Source organism: Cebus imitator, unplaced genomic scaffold (genome assembly GCF_001604975.1).
Source record: "Cebus imitator isolate Cc_AM_T3 unplaced genomic scaffold, Cebus_imitator-1.0 Scaffold175, whole genome shotgun sequence".
In the NCBI taxonomy this organism is placed as follows: domain Eukaryota; kingdom Metazoa; phylum Chordata; class Mammalia; order Primates; family Cebidae; genus Cebus; species Cebus imitator.
The window spans coordinates 1,607,677-1,619,887 of NW_016107490.1; positions in this window are offsets into that span (position 1 = coordinate 1,607,677).

Sequence of the window (12,211 nt, forward strand, 5' to 3'; positions counted from 1 at the left end):
GCTAGACATGAGAATGAGGCCATCTTAGATTACCCAGTCCTTGTTGGGCCACCAGATAGCTATAGCTGCATAAGTGACCCTTGGTAAACTAGCAGAATTCTGTAGCTGAGCTCAAACTAAAGAGTTGACCCACAAAATGCTAAGTAAGTAAACTTGTCTTTATTTACTTAGGACTTTAAATTTTTAAAAAATTAAAATTGTTATAAAATGCACATTAAATTATCTTGAATTTAATCCACAAATGTCCAGGGTTGTTTGTTATGCAGTAATAAATAACTGACAGAATACATAAACCAGTTCGCTACTGCCAACAAATAACTTTGTGATTAGGATCAAGAATAATGGAGACACTAAAGCCTAGATGAGGTTGTAGTTATAGGTGGATAGAGGTTGCTAAGGAGACAGAAATGTACTGGAAGACCAGGAGAAGAAAAAAAAGGGAACTAAATGTACTGACTAGTACTAGTTAATAAGCATTATGTGCCTCAGTTTCTTCATCTGTAAAAAGAGGATGATAAGAGCACCTATCTAATGAGGACTGAATAGTTCACATAAGTCATCCAAACATATTTGGTGCTCGGCACAGAGAAATCATGCAATAAGTATAAGCTGTTAACATCCTGTATGAATAAACTATTAGCATATGCTTGGCTAAGTTGAAGAAAAATCTTGGAGCCATGATTTTAGTGGCCCATGAAGTCAAGACACAATGAACAAGAGTGATTAGACTTTGTGATTTTGGGTTAGTTCACAGGTGATGAGCTGTCATGGCCCACCTGCAGAGAACTGCTTTCAGGTTGGCACATAGGCCTTTTCCAAAATTCTCTACAGAAGGTTAGTTTTAAATCAAGTTAACAATACACTAGAACAAGGTTTTCAAAAGAAACAATTTACTCTTCAAATTACCAACGTGAACTCTCTCTGTACCTTCAGACACCAGAAAAGAAAAATAATAACACATATTGCAGCAGGAAAAAAAATCTCACTATCCAGTCTCATTTCCGATGCTCAACCACTTCCTCAATGTAGAAATAACTATCAAACAATTAATATGTTGTGCAAAATTATTAAAAACAAATAAAATATAGGTATTTAAACTTTCTCATCTTAACTATGACAGTCTGGCGACAAGGAGATGACAGGAGTCTGTATTTGAGGATGGGTCTCTGAGCACAAGCATATTCAGTATGAAAAGGAGGATTCTTCCACATTTCACCAGGAATAATGTTTTTAATTGCCAGACAGCGTAATTTTTATATTGCAATTATGATTTTAATCATGGATGTACAGCCCGTGTTTAAGGTAGGGAAATGTTGACATGATTGCCTGGCCAGAGACTTGAGGCTCTTTTGAAATGTCACAGTACTTGGGGAATCCCTCCTTTTCCCTCCCTCCCTCCCTCCTTCCTTCCTTCCTTCCTTCCTTCCTCTTTCTTGTTTCTTTTATTCCTTCTTTCCTATTCCTTTTTTCTTTCTTTCTTGTAGGTATTAATGACTAGGAGAGAAGGGGGATATATGTTTATTAGACTGTTATCATCTGCTGTACTATTTCTGACTTTATAGATCATTAAAAAGTGAAAGCAACACCTTTAGCCTTTCTATAGCCTCTGCTTTCTAATGTCTTCAATTTGGGAAACCTTTGTAGGAGTCAGATAGAAGACCAAATGCTGCCTACGTGTGAAAGCAGCACATCATGGTGATCAAGAGACTGGCCTCAAGGTCTAAAAAGGCTGGGTTCAAATCCACACAAAATACTTTCTGGGACTCTGACATTGGGAAGGCTAATTAGTGTCTTTGAGGCTCAGTCCCCATCTGTTAAATAAGGTTAATAATTCCCACCTCAAAGGGTTGTTAAGATGATTAAATGATCTTGTATATTCAACATGAATGACACATAAATAGTGCTCAAAACCACTGAAGATGTTTATCATTTCCTTTAATAGAATATGCTGGGCTATGTCATGAAATTTTATTCAGCCACCCACTGTGTCCACCTACTCTACGTTACATATGACAAACGGGTATAGCACAGCTGACCAGGGATAGGGTTAAAACCATGTCCATGCATCAGCACAGACTTCACTGCCTGCGAACTTCAAACTTACGGCCCCATTCTTAACATCTGGATCTCACTGATCAACAGGCTGTGTCTATACTTTTGACCTGTATCTGGTTTTTCAAATGAAAAGCAACATAAGTAACATTTAGAATGATCATGACATGATATAGTTTGAGAAGACACTAGACATTATTAGCCCAATCATCTGTAGTAATTTTTTCAAACGCGTGTTACCCAGTAGGGTAGCCACTAGTCCCACGTGGATACTGAGTACTTATGACTAATCTGAATTGAAAGGTACCATAAGTGTAAACTATACACCAGATTTTTAAGTCTTTGTATGAAAAATAAATATTAAATATTAAATAATAATTTTGTATTAATCACATGTCAAAATGATCACGTTTTGAATGTTAGATTAAATAAGATATTAAAATTAATTTTGCTTTTAAGTTTTTTTAATGTGTCTCCTAGAAAATTTAAAATTACATATGGATTCATATTTGCAGCTCACATTGTGTTTTTATTGGGCAGCACTGTTTCAAACAAAACAAGTTAGGCATGGAGATGTGAAGTGACTGGCCCAAGATAGCTCAGCTTTCATCAGCAGAACACAGACGTGATTCCAGATCCCTTTGCTCACAGCGTCTCTCTCAACATGCAACCTTCTTCTGCTAAGAATTTTCTTTTTGGAGACTGTAGAGTTGGGTCCCTGAAAACCGAGGTTTCTTTGGAAAACACTGCCAGCACCTCCTCTGTGACCAGCTGTGCTTTTTTTTCTTTTTATTTTTTTTTATTGCACTGCCTTGGAGACTGTGCTGCTGTTATCCATTTCTTGCGTCAGTTACAGAAATTGGTATTGTATCTAAAACAATTGCTGTTATTAACAGGTTAAGCTGCTGGGATGTTAAAATAAAGGCTGCCCAGCTTTAGTGCATTTTGTTGTAATCGTCTCCCAGATGCCTTGTCGGAAATCAATTCAAGTTGAAAACTGGCTGGAATTGGGAGGTCAAGGCTTTGGCAGACTAAATATTTTATCTTCTGCTCATGTCTGGAGCTTTTAAAGATGTGGAATGGGGGCTCTTTTCTCATACCCCATCTGGACAAAGATGATTGGCTTTGCCATTTTGCCCAGGTTAGGACAAGGTTAAAATCAATTATAATCAATTATTAAGAGTCTTCTGTGGCTGCATTGCTTAAAAGGGGATTTTAAAAGTTTCTCAGTTCTGAAACATGCATATCTTAGTTGCTACTGGAGATGTTGTTATTCTAGAATGTCAAATATAGATGTTATCAGCATCAAGAATAAATATGAAGCATTTCTACTTCCTATTTCCTTGATACCTATGTTTCAGGATAATGAGAAAAGCCTAGAAAGGCTGAGATAATCATCATTCCTCTACCAAGTAGAAAAATTTTGTTACCTTCTTATATATGTTAGACTATTATAGCTATTTATTATTTGGTTACATTGTCAAATGATTTCCTAGGAATTTATTGAGATGCTCTCTGCAGTTCTTATGTGATCATTTGCTGTATAAATGCACATGTAACTGCTGAATCTAAGTTAGGTTCAAAGAATCATAGATTTGTAATTGCATAGTAATTTTGAGACAAGCTAGATCCATCCCTACATTTTGTGATAAGGAAACTGAGGCTTGGAGAATTTAAATGACTTCCCCTAATTCTTACAACTATTCAAAGGGAGAATTATATCTCTTAGTTGCTAAAAGCATGTGTGGTCCCTAAACAGTCAGATGAATATTTTCCTTTCATACAATATTTTCATACACTTATAATTTTATTTCTTCACAATGATTTGAGAAAAAAACATATTCATACAAAATGAATATCATTCTGAACCTTAGACCGAGACATGAACTCAATAAACAGAATATGATTTTAAAGTGTTCTCAAAAGGTCACTTAGCTTTATCCTTCATCTCATTTTCCATGAATGGAAATCTCTTGTATTTTCAGGTTTCATACAGACCCAGTAGCTGAGGGTTCAAAATGCTGCCAGAGAAAGCATTCCATTATATTTACAGTCTGTTTAGAAGGAGAACTCCAGCAAATATACCAGAATTTCTTTGTAGACATGTTCAATACCAGTTATTGAATGGAGGGTGCATACTATGATCTTTGCTGGTATAGGAGGAACCTGTCATTAACAAACACTGACATATTTTCACAGCAAGCTCCTCATCCTTGTAATATACTGAAAAACAACAAAAGAGAAACTTGATGTTTCTAATTTGGGGAAATAAACCTCCTGGATTTATGGGGGGCATACGATTGAATTTTAACACTTGCTGATCTCTTGATCAGCAAAATGAAGTTCCTTGTATTGCTTGCTTATTTTCCTCCAGCTCATATTGGCAATAGAACTGAACTATAATACATGTAAATCATTTTATGAAATTAATATTGGAGGGTCACTCACAGGTATCGTAATCGTGTAGAAATCAGTGCAACACTGCATAGTGGTGCTGAGAACACAGCTTGGGCCCAGACAGACCTGGTTTGTGTCTGGTTCCATCATCACTGGCTGCTTGGCCATAGACAGGTTACTTACCTTCTTTAGCTTCAAATTCTTCATGTGAAAAATGGGAGTTTCATTTATGGTTACCTCATGGAGTTATTTGAAGATTAAATGAGAAACTATCGAAAAGGACTTATAAGGCTTGGTGTACAGTCAGCTCTCAATATGTCTAAACTAGAATGATGACAAATTATCACCACTCATAATTGTAGCCTCAATAGCAGCGGCCTCAGTGGTAATATGTATATTCCTATTTCTAACATTGTATTATTTTCTTTGGATCCATATGTACACATACAGGATAGAATTGCTTCAATGTCTGTTCAGACCAAAAGTTCTGGGTGAATTTTTCACCCTGGTTTATTTCACAGCAACACAATTCATATGACTGAACCCTTCAAACCTTTCTCTTTGTCGAAAGATCACATTGTTCATTTGGATCATTGGTTTGATTCTAAGAACAGTTTATTCACTGCATATGCACAGAAAACCCAATTCTGATATTCTAAGTGCTAATTAATTGGTAGACATTTTTACTCTTTCTTTCTGCATTCAATCTAAATTTGTAAAGCATTGTATTAGAACAAGATTTCAAAACCTTTGAAGTCCAGTGGGCAGCATAATGACGTGGTTAAAGGATATGTCAGGGTTACTGAGTAAGACAGACTAGGAAGTTTGCCACTTACTGGCTGATCCTTAGCAATATCCGTTCACCTAACTGAGCCTCTGGTTCTTCATCTATAAATCAGAAGAATAATACTTCCTAATATCGTTTTGGGTGTCAAAATTAATACAATGCAAGTAGAACTCTTAGCACAATGCCTGAGACATGGCCTGTGCTTCTTAAGTGGTGACTACTATTTAATTTTTTTGTTCTATATTTGTACAACTCATAAAACTGTGATATTTATTTCAGGGCACTGAATAAACTTTCAGATTATATCCATTCATTCATAGTGTCATTTCACAAATATTGATTGATTGATAACTTATCTGTAGCAGATACTGTACTAGACCTGGAGGAAAACAGTGATCAACAGAAACATTCTTAGAAAAGAAATAGTAGAGCTTTGGGGTGGTGTGGCAAGAATGAAAAAGTAAACAAATAATTTCAGTAAATTGATTATAGCATAATTGCTTATTATTTCCCATTGGGCTTAGTAGCTGCTTTGGCTTGTCTCACTGCAGCTAACAGCTCAGAAGACCAGGCTCTGGGATCTGTAGATTTCATGTACAAATACTTTGCTTCCAAGTTCTGCAGACCTTTGCCCTTTGTTTACATAGCTCCTTCATCCAAACATCTCAAGCACTTAAAATTGGCTCAGAAACCTAGTATGTAACTTCCTAACTTAGAAGAGAAACTAAAAATGTACTCTACCTGTTAGAGTGTTGACATAGTGGCAGGTAAAGGAGCTCGAGAAAACTACCCTCTGTTTTCAAAGATACCCTGTGATGTCCTGTCCTCTATTTTCCCTTGCCTTGGTATAGTTTCTTCTTAATTGGTTTTGCATCTGATAAGATGAACATTGAACATTTGCAGTATGTTTGGCGTCTGTTGCCAATTACAAGCTACTGATCTTCAGCAGGGCCTGCCATCTTTGCATTCAGCACAGCCTTCCCCCATTCTATTTGGATCTACTGGCTTAGTACCAGACATGGAAGCGTATGAAAGAGTAAAGGAGAATAAATAATCCTGTTTAGTTTTCTTGGAGCACAAATGTTTCGGAGAAATGAGTACCCCAGAGGTCCCCTATTTCCTTTACCTTTGTGAAAGGAACACCCTATGCTTTAAATAATGATTCATGTGGTATGCACCATATCCAAAGAGTAAATGCAGAGATGAAAGCTTCTATTTATTCTGTACAGTGAAAATAGAAATCTGGAAACAGCATCTGCTTCTCATTTAAATGTATTTTTTTCTAATTATTTAGATGTATAGAGGCATCAAGCCAGGTTTCAATCAACAAGAAAGGTCTTGTGCTATCTAAACAAAATCTTATGCCTGAAGCCACTGGTCATAACACTTAAAATAGCTTAAAGACCTTCAACAGGGCTTTTTATGCAAAGTAGTTGTATAGCATGGGTCATGAACAAATATATTATTTTTACTTAAAATTAAGTCTGAATGTAGGAGAAATATTGCTGGAAATATATTTCCTGATCCCTAAAAATACCTGGTAATTAACCTTGGTTCAGTGTCACCTTACCTTTTGAAGAATAAATCTTGGAATCATGACTTTTGTGTCTTGTTTTTAGTGAAGAGGAAAAAAGACTAGTGCTTTGGGAGATTTTATTACATGGATTAGTTATTATTAGGAGCATTTTAAAGAATGCAGTTTTTCAAATATCAGCTTATATAATTATGGCTTCCCCAGCTCCTTGACTCATAAATTAGGAGACTCAAATAAACAAACTCTGGTTTTCAGAAACTCTGAAGCTATTCACAATTAGACATAGGTGAATAAATATACCATAAAATTTAGGAGAAAAAGGAATCAGACATTTGGAGGAAAAGGGTCTCAAGAACCAACAAGCCTTCCCACCATAGCATGGTAGATCTGCAATTTCCAGAGAGGTCTACGCTGCACAGATGATCCCACAGTCACGTTGAAGATAGAAGCAAAGGAGTGTTTGAATGAGGACAAGAGACGGCTGGCCCAGATTGGTTTAGAAATGGTGTTTACAAGGCAGTGTTGGAAAATGAAGTTGCCCCTTCATTTTGGGTTAACCCCTTCCCTCCATGAAGACAAGGCTTTTAGTATCTTTGTACTTTTTCTTTTTCTGTTCTTAGGTACACTTAGACTGCTCCTCTGTACAGTTCTGACCTCAGATTGACTTAAGAGAAGTTGATCTCCTCTCTCCTAACTATTCTCCATATCAACTTCTGGCTTTTTAGAACTGGAGAATGAAAGGATGTTGATTTGTGGAAAAACAGTATTTTCTATTTTTCAGATAATTTTTTTGTCTGCTCTGTAGATGTAAATTGAAAAGTTTTTTACTTTTTAAAACTTTCTCTTTCTCTCTCTCTCCGACTTGCCTACCATGCCTATTTTAGTCTCATTTTACTAGCTCTCCAACCTACTGCACTCATGACCTTCTCTGATATATGATAATTGAATTTAGGACAAGAGTTTACATTTTTATATATTTTTATGATTTATAACCTGCCTAATTTCAAAAAGGATTTGAGGCAGCAAGAGTAAATGGCACTGGGAGTTACATGGATATTTTTACTCTGCGTTTGGCCCATTTTCTTTTAGGCTGCATACATTTCCATAACTCTGAACAAGGATCATATTTGGATGACCTTTTGTCCAGGGTAGAATTCACAGAATTTCAGAATGTGGAAAATGAATACCTCAGTATTTACAAAATCACCAGAGGTACATCTGAATGAATTAAATATTTCTACTATTCCAGTTTTGGTAATGGTACTAATTACATTGTTTTATACTTAAGATATGTTTCCTCTTCTGGAGGGGGAGGAGGTGGAGAAGATTTAAAGCACCTCTTGGATTGCTGTGTGACTTCTGGAAAATCACTGATTACTCTGAGCTCTCTCTTCCACATCTGTTAAATGGGGATAATAAACCAACAACATGTTTATTATGAAGTCATTGGAGGATCAAATGAGATAATGTACCTGTAAAAGCTTAGAAAACAGTAAGTCACTATGTATTATGCAGTCAGTGTGGGTGAATGCTTTATTTACTTCAATCTCAGCCTCATAGAGTGTGAGAGACCAGGCCCTAGCTCTTTGGGATGCTCTAGGAAAAGTGCTTCATTGTGTTTGGGCTTTATTTATTGAATGTATTTGAATGAGTGATCATTCTAAGAGCGGAAAGTCATTCAATTTGATTTCACAATAGGGTGATGGGTGAGGCTGGAAACTACATTCTCAAATGCATTATCCAGAACATAGGAAACAAAACCACTTTTTAAAAGTGACTCATCTTTAATATCTCATATCCGTTTTGAAATACTTCATTCATTCATTTTTATAGCAAACTCTTAATTGAGAATGTCATTAACCGCTTCGCAGAGAGAGGCAATCATGACCTGAAAAATTAAGTGGTATAATTTACAAATAGGCTTTTGTCTGGCTGGAGGTTTTAGCTTATTCAGGACTTGCCTTTAGATTATTTTAGCAACACATGCTCCCGTTTTCCCATCCCATTGGCAGTATATATTTTGGGTGCCTGATATATACCGAAAATGAAAAATAGTTTTTAATATGTTGCTTTTCCTGGTTCACAATGCAGAGTCTTTCTGACCCTTTTATTCTCAAAATCAAACGCTACTATTTTCCTTCTTCAAAACATTTTATCTTCTCACCTTACTGTCTATCCAAATTTCTTCCCATGTGGGCCAGACAAGTATGTTATGAATGAATGAACATTGGGCCCACTTCCAGCTTTTCTCCGTGAAACCAACTTTGACTCAAGTCTTCAGTGAGTTTCCTCTCTTAATTTCTTTTCTTTTTTTTTTTTTTTTTTTTTTTTTTTTTTTTTTTTTTTTTTTTTTTTTTGAGATGGAATCTCACTCTGTCAGCCAGGCTGGAGTGCAGTAGCACGATCTCAGCCCACTGCAACCTCCGCCACCCAGGTTCAGGCTGTTATCCTGCCTCAGCCTCCCGAGTAGCTGGGACTACAGGTGTGTGCCACCACACCCAGCTAATTTTTTGTATTTTTAGTAGAGATGGGGTTTTGCCACTTTAGCCAGGATGGTCTCAATCTCCTGACCTCATGATCTGTCTACCTTGGCCTCCCAAAGTGCTGGGATTACAGGTGTGAGCCACTGCACCTGGCCTCCTCTCTTAATTTCTTTATAATTCATAGTCTCAAAAATTTAGCACTTTAAAAAATATATTCCCTTTCCCTTCTTTTAAAAATATTTTGTCCCTTTTCCTCCCCACCCTGATGGTATTACAAGCTGTCTGAAGAGGGCTGATTTCTAAGTCAAATAAACTAGAATGAAACCCTAGTACTGCCATTTACTAGTTGTGGCATCTGAGGCACCTGGGGATGAGGATAATAATTACTTTACAGGGTTTGTTGAAGGGGGTAAAAGAGGCAACTTATATGAAGCGTAAAGCATGTTATATGAGCTCATTAAATTCTTGTTCTGAGATTAATTTGCCAATTCTTTTCTAGGCAAAGCTTTCCTTTTAAGGAGTTGAGGGAGAGAAAGACCTCTCTCTTTTTTTTAAACCAAGGACACAAGTCTCCAATTTTTGTTCCCAAACTTATGGCCTCTTAAACTATTGAAGATTTTATGAACTTTCATTTAATTTCATTCTTACAGCTTAGTTGTTTATTGCTTTCAGATCATTTTTCTTAACAGACATTAATTGAGCTACTATTATGTGTCAGATACTGTACTTGACACAATGAAGAAAATTTCCATTAACTTCTAGAATCTCTGTCTGCAGATGTGTGAAATAGTTCTTTATGCCATGGATTCATACAGTATTCTTCCTTTCCCTATGTACATGTGCCATCTTAAATATTGAACTTGGGCAAGGGAAGAAAATATGTATGGATAGAACCCAGTGGATTATAGCATTCAAAGTTGCTTTTAACAGGCTGAACACCTAGGATACTGTTTGTTCAAGGTATGAGCCATAGCCAACTCATGTCATACTATAGCTATTATGCTTACATTAACATATTGTTGTATTCAAGTAACTATGCCTTACATCACATCATTTGAGCCCCTTTGTCTTTATTTTATTATTAATAGATGTAGATACACTACTTTAACTCATGGTCACCATAGTTTACCCCATTTTAAGTTTCTACATGCAATCCATTTAGTCATCAAACACATGGATCCAAAAGCATTATTTAGCTAGTCTAACAGTATTAATAGTTTACCACCAAAAATTCCTGACAAATTTGTTTTTGTAAAGGTCAGAGCATTCCTAGTTTCTAACTAGGATAAAGCAGCTTACTTAGATTTATAAGACAAAAACAAAGCTAAAACAAGTTTGCTTCGATGACACCAAAAACTCGGTAATTGTTTGTCTCTTCCCACTTGTAGTAATGGATGGCAAATGGATTATTATTCATGTTGGTAGTTTCATGGAGTTTTCAAGTTGGGAGATACAAGCTGGTCACTTGCTCCTCAGGTTGTGGTTTATGAGCCTGCAGCATTGGCATAACGTAGGAGTTTGTTCAGAATGTGGAATCTCAGGCACACCCTAGATCAACTCAGTCAAAATCTGTATTCACAAAATACCCAGGTGATTTTTATACCCCTTAAATTTTCTGAAGCACCATTCTAATCCACCTCTGCCTCTGTCCCTTTTTAAGAAATAAGAAAGTTCAAATTCAGAGTTAGTGCAGAGCTAAGATTAAAACCTCAACCCCCTGTCTCTAAGGTTACTGCTCTCTTCTGTGCTCAGGGCGACCTCAGGAGCTTCTGAGTATAGCATGGAAGTGAGTTCCTTTTCTGGTTGAGTCTGGCAGTCTAGTAAAGAAGACTGCATGATTAGAGAATCACCTTCTCTTTAACACCCGTTCCTTTTCTGTGAGAAACAATTTGCCTTATCACCTACTGTTGCCTAAAGCCTCCCAAAGAACAGTGAAGCCTTAATGAGACCAGAACCCTCTTATTGTCTTGAATTTTAGATGTTTGTCAGCATCTATGATAGGAATTTTACCATCTGACATTCTTTCCCTAACTCACAGCTCATGATTGTGTAGTACATCTCCATTCATACGAGGAGGATAGAAAAAGCTGAGCCAAACCCTGTTAACAAAACAGTCCCCTGAAGGGCTATAATATTGCTCAGTGGTAATATCATCCCTATGCATTTTATCTTGTACATGAAATCTGGGCTAATTATCATTTTCTCATACAATACATTTTAGACCATTGTGTTTTTGTGTCCCTGCCTAGTTCATTAAGCAGGGTTTTACGGCTCCTCCAGTAACAGGATTGCTATTGACACTTTCATTAGACCCATAATTCAAATGCTTGTCTGCCTTCCAAATGGAAGCCTCTGAGTCCAGAACCACAATCTGGCCACCGACCGTATGTTGGCTTTTAGAACTGTCATAAACTCATCATCACATTCAAGTTCTTGAAGGGTCAAAATCTGCTTTCTTGGTGAACTGTCTTCATCCAACAAACAGTCAACGTGATCTCCAAGAATAGTCAGCCAAGTTTTCTCTGTCTCTCTCTGAAAACTCTTCCAGACAGTTCTCAGTGTGGTATGACTATAGCATAAATAATCAGTGTCCACATTTAAATATTAATTCCCTGATTTATTCATTCATTCAATTATTTTTACCATTTAAGACCAATATACCAAATAATATGGTAGTTGCTATAGTGATTTAAAGATGAATAAGATGGTGTCTGCCTTGGAGTTTCTTATAGTCAGAAGATACATATATAAATCACTATATGAAAAATTTCACCACTAAGTTGCCAGCAGATGGAATGGCTGTGATTATAGATTTCTGTGCTCTACCTAATGGCTATTATCAACACTGGCTTTTTACCAATGGTTCAAATGGAAATAGACTCGACTAAGTAGAACTGAATATATATATAAATGAAATATATATCACAGAATATAACATTAGGAGCAAATGAAACCAAT